The sequence below is a fragment of the Talpa occidentalis genome, unplaced genomic scaffold (genome assembly GCF_014898055.3).
Source record: "Talpa occidentalis isolate TD23 unplaced genomic scaffold, MPIMG_talOcc4v2.1 talOcc4.14, whole genome shotgun sequence".
In the NCBI taxonomy this organism is placed as follows: Eukaryota; Metazoa; Chordata; class Mammalia; order Eulipotyphla; family Talpidae; genus Talpa; species Talpa occidentalis.
The window spans coordinates 40,167,445-40,177,394 of NW_023601433.1; the positions used below are offsets into that span (position 1 = coordinate 40,167,445).

The 9,950-nt window shown below is 44.3% G+C and overlaps 1 long non-coding RNA gene across 1 annotated transcript; it reads right to left on the reverse strand.

Annotated features, from left to right (window-relative positions):
* Positions 1–4,599: 4,599 nt before the first annotated feature.
* On the reverse strand, positions 4,600–7,882 carry LOC129145828 (uncharacterized). Its single transcript, XR_008551920.1, has 4 exons — positions 7,809–7,882; positions 6,508–6,568; positions 5,898–6,070; positions 4,600–5,474 (listed from the first exon to the last, which is right to left on the reverse strand). It is a non-coding gene; the product is annotated as an uncharacterized LOC129145828 (long non-coding RNA).
* Between the last annotated feature and the right edge of the window lie 2,068 nt (positions 7,883–9,950).

Here is a 9,950-nt window from a genome sequence, read left to right on the forward strand (position 1 = left end):
CGCTGGGTTGCGAAGCTGCCCACGGCCTCTGCGATGCCGGTTCGATCCCCGGCTGCTCCCCGGCCACCGGAGGAGGGTCCCACATGGCGCGCAGACCTCTCCTGCCGCCCGCTGCTCCCCTCAGCAGTGTACTTCGGTCCCTCTGCCTGCTCTGCTCCCCGCTCTGGCTCTGGTGAATTCTCTCACCCTCCCGCGCTTCTGACTGTACCCAGTGCATGTATAAATAAATAAATAAATCTTTAAAAAAAAAAAAAAAAAACAGTATCTTTCTCAAAAAAAAAAAAAAAAAAAAAAGAAGCTATAACAAATTAAGCTGCCCCAGACCAATTAAAGGAAGCATTTGTATTTTTAAAAAGCTCTCCTGGTGATTCTAAAGTTCACCCAGAGACAGTATCAAGAGGCTTAGCTAAGGTTCCTGGAGGTATGAGGAAGAGAAAGGATGGGCACACCCTGGGGAAGGGAAGGGGTGTCAGGTCCATCACACCCCTTCTTCCTCCCCTGTAAGGCATGCAAAAATCCCAGGACAGGGGGCCTCCCTGGTGGTACAAGGAGTTAAGACACAGCACTATGAAGCTATCCACAGCCACTGCAGCAAGAGTTCGATCCCAGGCCAGGGAGGTGGCCCACATGGTGCAACAGACTGCTGTCTGCTGCTACTCGCCCGCTGCTCCCCTCAGCAGTGTATTTCAGTCAATTGCCTGTTCTGTTCCCCACCCTGTCTCTGGTGAATCATCTCTCCCTATACCTCTAGCCTGTACCCCAGTTCTTGCATGCATAAATAAATAAATCTTAAAAAAAAAAGTTCCAGGACGGGGTATAGAACCTGAGCAAAGGTACACACTCTAAAAGAGAAGGGTGGCTACAAAACTCAGCATTACTGGATGCAAGGTTGGTGGGGGTGGGGGAGGGTCTCTGCAGCTCAGATGCCCCAGAGAGTAATGGGGACAGGGGGTACAGGGTAGAGAGGGCAGCAAGGCAGCCTGGGCCTCTTGCCTTTGCTTCCTTTCTTCCTGATGTCATGTCCTCTCCCCACCATCCTAACCCTCCAAATATTCCCAGTTCACAAAGTCCCAGTTCAAATGACACGTCCCATTCCATCAACAAGCAAATGCAGAGCACCTCCGGAGTGGTAAGTGGAGACCTGGTGTTACAGGGCAGGGAGAGGGGCACCCCAGACCCCACAAACCTGCCTGCTCTAAATAGGTTCTGCCATCCGCCGCATCAACACAAAACATGAGACTTTAGTGAACAAGAATTTTAATACAATTAATAAATACAGGAAATGCAAAGAATATAGTTTCTAAATCAAGCACCCAAAGTTACCCATCCCCTTGTGGGTAAAAGTCTACCCAAGCAGGATTGGCCAGGAGCAAGGCCCCAAAGCCTGCCACAAGTCTAAAGCACCTTTCAGTGGGGACACACAGAAAAGGATCAGAAACAACCAAACAAGTCTGGAAGGAAAAAGCAAAATCAAAATCAAGATAAAAGCTGCCAGGCCTCCCCTGGTGGCACAGCGGTTGAGTGCTGGGCTGAGAAGCTGCCCGCAGCCTCTGCAGCGCTGGTTCAATCCCCAGCTGTGGGTGAGGGTCCCACATGGCGCGCAGACCTCTCCTGCCACCCGCTGCTCCCCTCAGCAGTGTGCTTCGGTCCTTCTGCCTGCTCTGCTCTCCCCTCTGGCTCTGGTGAATTCTCTCATCCTCCTGTGCTTCTGACTGTACCCAGTGCTTGTATAAATAAGTAAATCTTAAAAAAAAGATTGTAATTAAGAGATGAAAACCTAAAAAAAAAAAAAGCTGCCATTGTTATCCTCCCCATGGGTCTCTCACCCACATCTGTGTCAACCAATCCATGACCAAAAGGCAAGCGCAGTTTCTTCATGTGTCTCTCTGCTCCATGTGCCTCCTCCAGGCCTCCTCCAGCTCTCTGTCCTGCTTCCTTCCTTCCTCAGTCTCCTCTGCAGCTTCTTCTCTCCCTGCTCAGCTCTACCCTCCCTTTGGGTGGTGCAGGAAACCTGGAGCCTCCCCCTTTCCTGGGGACCACCCTGTTACAATGCCCCCTTTTAGGTTTTATTCCACTGTATCTATGGTGGCACAGATCTCAGGCTGTAGTCTTAGAAAACAGTCTTTTTTCAGGGTTACAATGTATGTAAGAGAAGCAACAATTAGTCAGCATCAATGTCCATGAATGTCTGTTATGACAGTTTTCCATTACTGGAAAATAGTCTACTATACAAGCCAAAAGAAAAAAAAAAAAAAACATCTGGAGGCATTAGCCAAAACAAGACAGCAAATATATCAAAATCACAGGGAAAAAAATCTTAAAATTGGTTCAACTTATCTAAAAACAAGTTCTCTCAACCTTGATCCCAAATTGTTTCAACAGTGAAAGTTTTGGCGCAGTAAAGAAAAGGAGAGCCAGTATAAATTTCTCAAAAGAGGGGAAAATTTATTGCGCCCCCGGGTGAAATTCATGGACCCAAGGTGGGGTCAGTGAATTCGCATCTGTTGTTGGGGGAGATGTCCTTTCATAGGGTGAGGAGAGTTTAGACAGGAAAACTGGGTTGGCAGGGGTGGGAACAAGTTTAGGTGGAACAAAGTTGTCTTCCGTGGAGCCGAGTTGTTTTTCTCCTGTTTATGGCTTCAGTTTCAGTTTGATGGTATCAGTGGTACTGATGTCAGGATCATCTTGTTTTTTTCTATGTGGGCTTCCTCATTTCTGGCCCCTGCATCGACCTTTCAAACAGCATTGCAAAAGTTTGCAAACTAAATCTAATTTTTAACCATATTACTCATTTTTGCATAAAATCAGGGCAGAATAACTCAACAGCAATTTTAGCTGGCTTTGTTGGAACACTCTATATAACATCAGAGCAAACTCGACATTCGGTCCAAGTAGGCTTCAAGAACAAAGTTGGTTTCATCAGACTCCACCTGGCCTTCCTTTTCTCGAGGGTACAAGGGCTTTTCCTTTTTCCAGGTTGTCCAGTCCTGCCTATGGAAGCAGCTTCCTTACCTCCTTTGGAGGTCTCTGGAGCCTAGACAAACAGCGGGTTCTCCTCTTCTTGGTCCAGCTCTGTTTCATCTTCCTGGAAGATTCCACTCACAGCCACACAATGACACTCATCTCCAATTTTTTTGTTTTAAGCAGACAAAATCCCTATAGAAGTTATGCAAAAATAGACACTGACATGAGTAGTAAAAATTACTGCCACTATTTTCATGCTGTGTTGGTATCAAGGGGAAAGAAAATGCAAACACAAGTTAGCTTTGCTGAGAAAAGAAAAAATAATTTAACATTGCTGCAGGCCCTGGTCAGTCAAAACAAGAAAACTTTGTGGATTCAGAGCAAAAATGAAAAAAAAAAAAAAAAACCCAGTATTATGTCTAAGAAAACATAGTAAAAATCAGGTGTATTTCCAGGTCTATTCAGTTCTTTGTAGCAAATTTTTACTCTCAACAGTTCCATCAATAGTAATCTGTTGAGCAAAGAAAATAATCCAGTCAAAAAATGGGCAGAAGAGCTAAAAAGAAACTTCTCTGAAGAAGAAATGCAAATGGCCAACAGGCATATGAAAAAATGTTCAACATCACTTGTAATCAGGGAAATGCAAATCAAAACTACCATGAGATACCATCTTACACCAGTGAGAATGGCACATATTAAAAAAACTAGCAACAACAAATGTTGGCGAGGGTGTGGAGAAAAAGGAACTCTCCTGCGCTATTGGTGGGAGTGCAAACTGGTCCAACCACTATGGAGAGCTGTGTGGAGATTTCTGGACCTACTAAACATAGAGCTTCCATATGATCCAGCAATTCCACTCCTAGGTATTTACCCAAAGGACACAGAAACATCAATTCCAAAGAATACCTGCACCCCTATGTTTATAGCAGCACTATTTACAATAGCTAAGCTTTGGAAACAGCCCAAATGCCCAAAAATAGATGACTGGATCAAGAAGATGTGGTACATATATACCATGGAATATTACTCAGTGTTCAAAAAAGATAAACACATGCAATTTGCAGCAACATGGATGGCGCTGGAAGGGATCATGCTCAGCGAAATAAGCCAGAAAGAAAAAGAAAAATACCGGATGGTCTCACTCATAGCAGGAATCTAGAAAACTTAAATAAGGGACCAGGAAAATGAATAACTATAAGAAAGTGAAAATCAAAATCAACAAAAAACTATGAACCAGAGACACTTTTCGGGGGGCGGGGGGTGGGTGGGAGGGGAGGGATTGGGGTCAGAATGGGGGGGTTGCAATTGTATGGGGAATATAAAAATAAAATTTATTATTAAAAAAAAAAGAAGGTATTGGATAGAACAAGGAGAATGGACATATAGCTCATTTAAGAGCAAAGAAGAAACAATACTGTCTTTGGAGACAGGTAGGCCTGGGTTTGAATCCTTGCAGAAGTAATTTAACCTTTCTAAGTTTAGGTTTCCTCACCTGTAAAAAAGAATTTATAATTTCTCATTGGATTTTATGGATTTAATGAATGTATACAAAACATTTAACATAAGATATATACAAAGATTGATATAAGAATTTGAGGAGAATATTTAATAGTGAAATAAAACATTATCCTTGGGGGAAAAAAAAATAGTAATCCGCTGAGGCCTTCCCCCCCTATTTTCTCGAGAAACAATTTCTGTAGATATCAAACAATTGAAGTATACAATATTGCAAGGTGACAATCACCATTGACAATTTACATACATATCAGATACTGGGAGATTTTATACACATTTTGGAAAACCAATGTTAACATTTCTGTACATGTCAAGTTTTACCATTTTCCCAAGTGACAATGCTTCCCTTCTGTTTTACTTTACTAGGTAAACCAAATGGGACAAATTCATCTAATGCCTTTCCCAGGAGGAAAGGGAGAAATTTCGTGGAGTGTCTCAGGAGCTCTACTGAGGTTCCACAAAATTTCCTTCTATCATCCAAATGACAGGCTACCACATTTTTACTTGAATTTAAGTTTCTGGGAAGCTTTGCCATAAATATCAGAAAACAGCAGAAACATCAATATTCAATCTCTTTGAAGGCACCAGCTTAGTTCAGTATTACAATGTTTGTTACCGAACGCCGGCCTCAGTTTCCCTCAGCCAATAAAAGGAAACTAAGTTTGAGGAAAAGGAAAGCGGTTTTATTTGTCGACAAATGAGGAGGGCGGCAGACTCACGTCCAAAAAACCACCGTCCTGCTCTTTGGCAGTGGGCAGGGGTATTTATACAGGGGGAGATGGGTAGGCATCCGCGAAGGGGAGGGGGAAGGGGTCCGCACAGAGACAAGTGGGCGCCAGCTCAACAGGGAGATGGATGGGTGTCAGCTCATTCATCTTAAGGGAAGGGGAAGGTGTCAAGGCACAGAGACGGGTGATCGCCAACTTGTTTTCCTTAAGGGTCTACAGGGAAACCGGTGGGCGCCAGCTTTTTTTTCTTCCCAAGGGGAGGGGAAGCTGCAACAAATGGGAAAGACAAGTCATCAATCCTGTTAATGCTAGATAAGGGGAATTGCAAAAAATGGGGGAAAGACAAACTTGTTAACTGTATCATGTTCACAATCAAACCATAACCTTTAGTTTTTTCCTCATAACTGGAGACTCTTTTTTTTTTCAATGTCTATAGGCACCATGTATACTGAGAGAGACACAAGGACATACAGGCATACAACATATAGACAGACAGTTTTTTTTTAGTTATGACACGTGGAATATGTTATGTAACTGCAGTTTTACTCCATAGACTCAGAAAAAAAATCTCAACTCCAAAAAAATGTGGAGTGTTGCTGGCAGAAATCACATATTCCAGTTGTCATCCTACAAACCTAAGACTCTGGAAATAGGAAGAAAAAGTTTTATTAATTACAAGAGTTACATGACCTTGTTTATCACTTTAGGGTTTTCAATGTTCAAGCCTTTTTATTAGAAGCCAATCCTGGGGTATCCTGTACAGCAGCTGTCTTTCAGCAAAATCAACAGTTAACTTTTAAGCAAAAGGAGTTGCCTCTTGTTAGCCACCAAGCAGGCAATCCTTGGGCTTTCTAGAACAGAACCTGAAAAAGCAAAACCAAAATATCAGCAATTAACTTTCAATTAAAAGGAGTCATCTCCTTACTTCTGTTAGCCACTCTGGGTCAAGGTGAAAGTGTTAGGGGGGAAGGATGTCCTGAGCTAATTCCATACAGGCTTTGTGGACTCCACCCCCACTCCAGACCAAAGCCATCAAGACATTGGGAAAGACAAATCCCATCACCACCAAGGGGAAGGTGGCTGGGACCTGAGGGTGGAGTTACCCAGCCAGGTTTGGTATAAAAACCAGACACGTGGGCCTTGGGGTTTGGCTCTCGCCTCTTGGCTTCTCAGCTGTTGGCTTACCACCAGCTCTCAGAGTGCCATTTGGGATTCCAGATCAGGGGAACGGGTAGGACGCATTTAAGACTTTATCTCCCACTTTTCTCCCTGAGTTGTACATTTCCTCATTTCCCCTTACCTTGTGAATAACGGGTGGGTGAGGACCCACAGTCAGGCAACTCTTTTATATTGGGGCTGCCCTGTAACAAAAGAGCAGATTCAACATCAAAGCGCAGATTACACCTCCCCCACACTAGGGAGGGACAGCAACAAAATGGGTATGAAAACCTGGTAGTTACATAATGCACCATAAAGAGTGCTTTCCACAACAGACCTTCCTCAGTAGGAAGCAGAAACTTAGAATTTTGTCTTACACAAGCAATTAAATCCAGAATTCAAATGGCAAACATGCCCAAAACAAATTGTGTAGACATAATTCACAGCAGCAAATCCTTTCAGACTCATACAAAATCTTTTTGATTTTTCTAATCCAGACGTTTGCAAAAATTCAAGTTATATTCAAGAATCCATCAAGGCTACCAGCAACTGCTCAAGGCTACTTTTTTGTTAACAGCCAGGCATACATTTGCTAATTTAAACACCATTGGTCCACAGTTGGCTTGCAAAACCCCTCAGGCAGAGGTCAGGAAGTAGTTTAAGTCAAAGCAATATATCACTGAAGAATCATTATTGCCTTTAGAAATGCTAATGAGACAGCAGAAATCACAAAAAGAAAAAAGGTCCAAAGTCCTAGCAACAAGAACCTGAGTTTTACAAGAGCCTACCAAGTGGCCTCAGATGCCATCTTTGATCTGGCCACATGGTCCAACATACTACCTAATCTTTTGAGTAAAACTGCTGCACAGAACAATTTCCACAAAATCAAATCTCTTAGCAAGTCACTACAAACAAATTACACACAGACACAAAGAATCTTCACAAAGCCCAAGCCAGTTTTTCAACACCAAATCTACATATGAAACAAACACACCAGAGAAACCGGAAAATCACATTTGCGCTTATGGTAACCAGTGCCATAGGGAAGCACAATTTCCCCATGAGGCTGACTAACCACGGATGGCTCTGTCCTAAATCATGTTGGGCACCAAATCTGTTACAGGGCAAGGAGAAGGGCACCCTAGACCCTGCAAACCTGCCTGCTCTAAATGCTGCCATCCGCCGCATCAACACAAAACATATGAGACTTCAATGAAAAGGAACTTTAATACAATTAGTAAACAATATGTTGTAGAGCAACCCCAATACAAAACAGGGATCCTGACTGTAGGTCCTCACCCGCGCGCTTAAAAGGACTTATCAATGCTCTACTGCAGGCACACGCGAAAGGTTAATAAAAGGTTTATTGACAAGGGAAGGGGAAATGAGGAAATGTACAGCTCAGGGAGAAAAGTGGGAGACAAAGTTTTAAATGAGTCCTACCCGATCTGCCGATCAGGAATCCCAGATGGAGCTCTGAGAGCTGGCCGCAAGCCAGGAGCCGTGAAGCAGGGAGGCGAGCGATAGCCAGCCCCCCAAGGCCCACGTGTTTGGTTTTTATACCCAACCTGGCTGCTTAACTCCACCCTCAGTTCCCAGCCACCCTCCCTTTGGTGGTGATGGAATTTGTCTTTCCCAATGTCCTGATGGCTTTAGTCTGGAGTGGGGGTGGAGTCCACAAAGCCTGTATGGGATTAGCTCAGGACATCCTTTCCCCCTAACAAATACAGGGAAGGCAAAGAACATAGTTTCTAAATCAAGCACCCAAAGTTAACCATCCCCTCATGGGTAAAAGTTCACCCAAGCAGGATTGGCCCAGAGCAAGGCCCCAAAGCCTGCCACAAGTCTAAAGCACCTTCCAGTGGGGACCCACAGAAAAGGATCAGAAACAACAAAACAAATCTGGGAGGAAGAGAGCAAAATCAAAATCAAGACAAAAACCACCATTGTCACCTCCCCACAAGTCTCACCCACATCTGTGTCACCCAGTCTATGACCAAAAGGCAAGCGCAGCTTCTTCACGTGTCTCTCAGCTCCATGTGCCTCCTCCAGGTCTCCTTCTGGCTCCATCCTACTTCTTTCCTTCCTCAGTCTCCTCTGCAGCTTCTTCTCTCCCTGCTCAGCTCTGCCCTCCCTTTGGGTGGGGCAGGAAATCTGGAACCTCCCCCTTTCCTGGAGACCATCCTGTTACACTGGGTCCCCCAGAAGCTGACCCTGGGAGCCACTGCTCTCAGCGCAGTGCCCTAAGTACCCTGGAGACCTGGGAGCCCAGCAGCAGGGCTTCTAAATCAACCCAAAGTTTTGCTCAGTGAGCTTGAGGTTTCTAGGAGAAGGTGACATGGTTAAGCTTTCTTTTTTTTTTTAAGGTTTGTTTATTTATGCATACAAGAACTGGGGTACAGGCTAGAGGTGTGGGTGATGAGAGGATTCACCAGAGACAGAACGGGAAACAGAACAGGCAGACAGACAGAAAACACTGCTGAGGGGAGCAACGGGCAAGACAGGAGAGGTCTGCTGTGCCATGTGGGTAGCTCCCTGGCAGGCTGGGGATCGAACTCGAACTCAACTAGTGCTTGCAGTAGCTGAGGATAGCTTCAGAGTGCTGAAGCTTAACCCCTTGCATCACCAGGGAGGTCCACAGCTTAAGTTTTCAGGGTAATAGTGTAACAGTGTACTTTCCATGGAAAGGGGAGGTTCCATGGTCCCTGCCCATCTAGTGAAGGGTGGAACTGAGCAGCGAGAGGAAGCTAAAAATGGACCTGAAGGAGACACGTGGAGCAGAGACATGTGAAGAAGAATCCTTGCTTGCTTCTTAGCCCTAGACTTTTATCAGGGACTTGGGGGACATGGAAAGATGTTGCATCAGCAATACTGCACTGATAAAGTAGAGAAACAGGACTTGTGGAGCAGGCTATAGGATGCAGGATGCTGCAGAACAGCAAGATCCTGGCATTGTACTGATAAAAGAACAAAAAAGAAAAAAAGGGCTGGGCAAACTGAAAATAAGATTGTTATTTAGGGACTTCAGTAGCCCTGTTTTGGGTCAGCCCTGTTTTGGGTCAACCCTCTTTGGCTGGGCATTTACCCACAAGGGGAGGGTAACTTTGTGTGTCTCATTGGGAAACTTTTTAAATTATATTCTTTCTCTTCTCTATTGCACACTAATTCTATTAAAGTTTTCTATTAAAGTTCTTACGCACTAAGAGCATGTTTTGTCTGTATGTGGCAGATGGCAGAACTTATTTAAAATGCACAAGATTTGGGGTGTCCTTCAATCTGCATGCTGACAATAGGGATCCCGAGAAGCTTTCTCAGACTTTGACAGCCTGATCACCACGTCTTTCCCCATGACTGCTGCATGCTGCTCCTTGCCTCTACCTGGTGTCAAATAGACTGTTCACAGCTGCCTCTGCAAACAGAAACAAGGCTGTTCTTTCTTTTTATTTTAATATTTTCTTTTTTTTTTTTTTAAAGATTTATGTATTTTTATACAAGGGCTGGGGTATAGGCCAGAAGCGCGGGAGGGTGAGAGGATTCACCAGAGAGAGAGAGTGGGGAGCAGAACAAGCAGACGACCGAAGATAC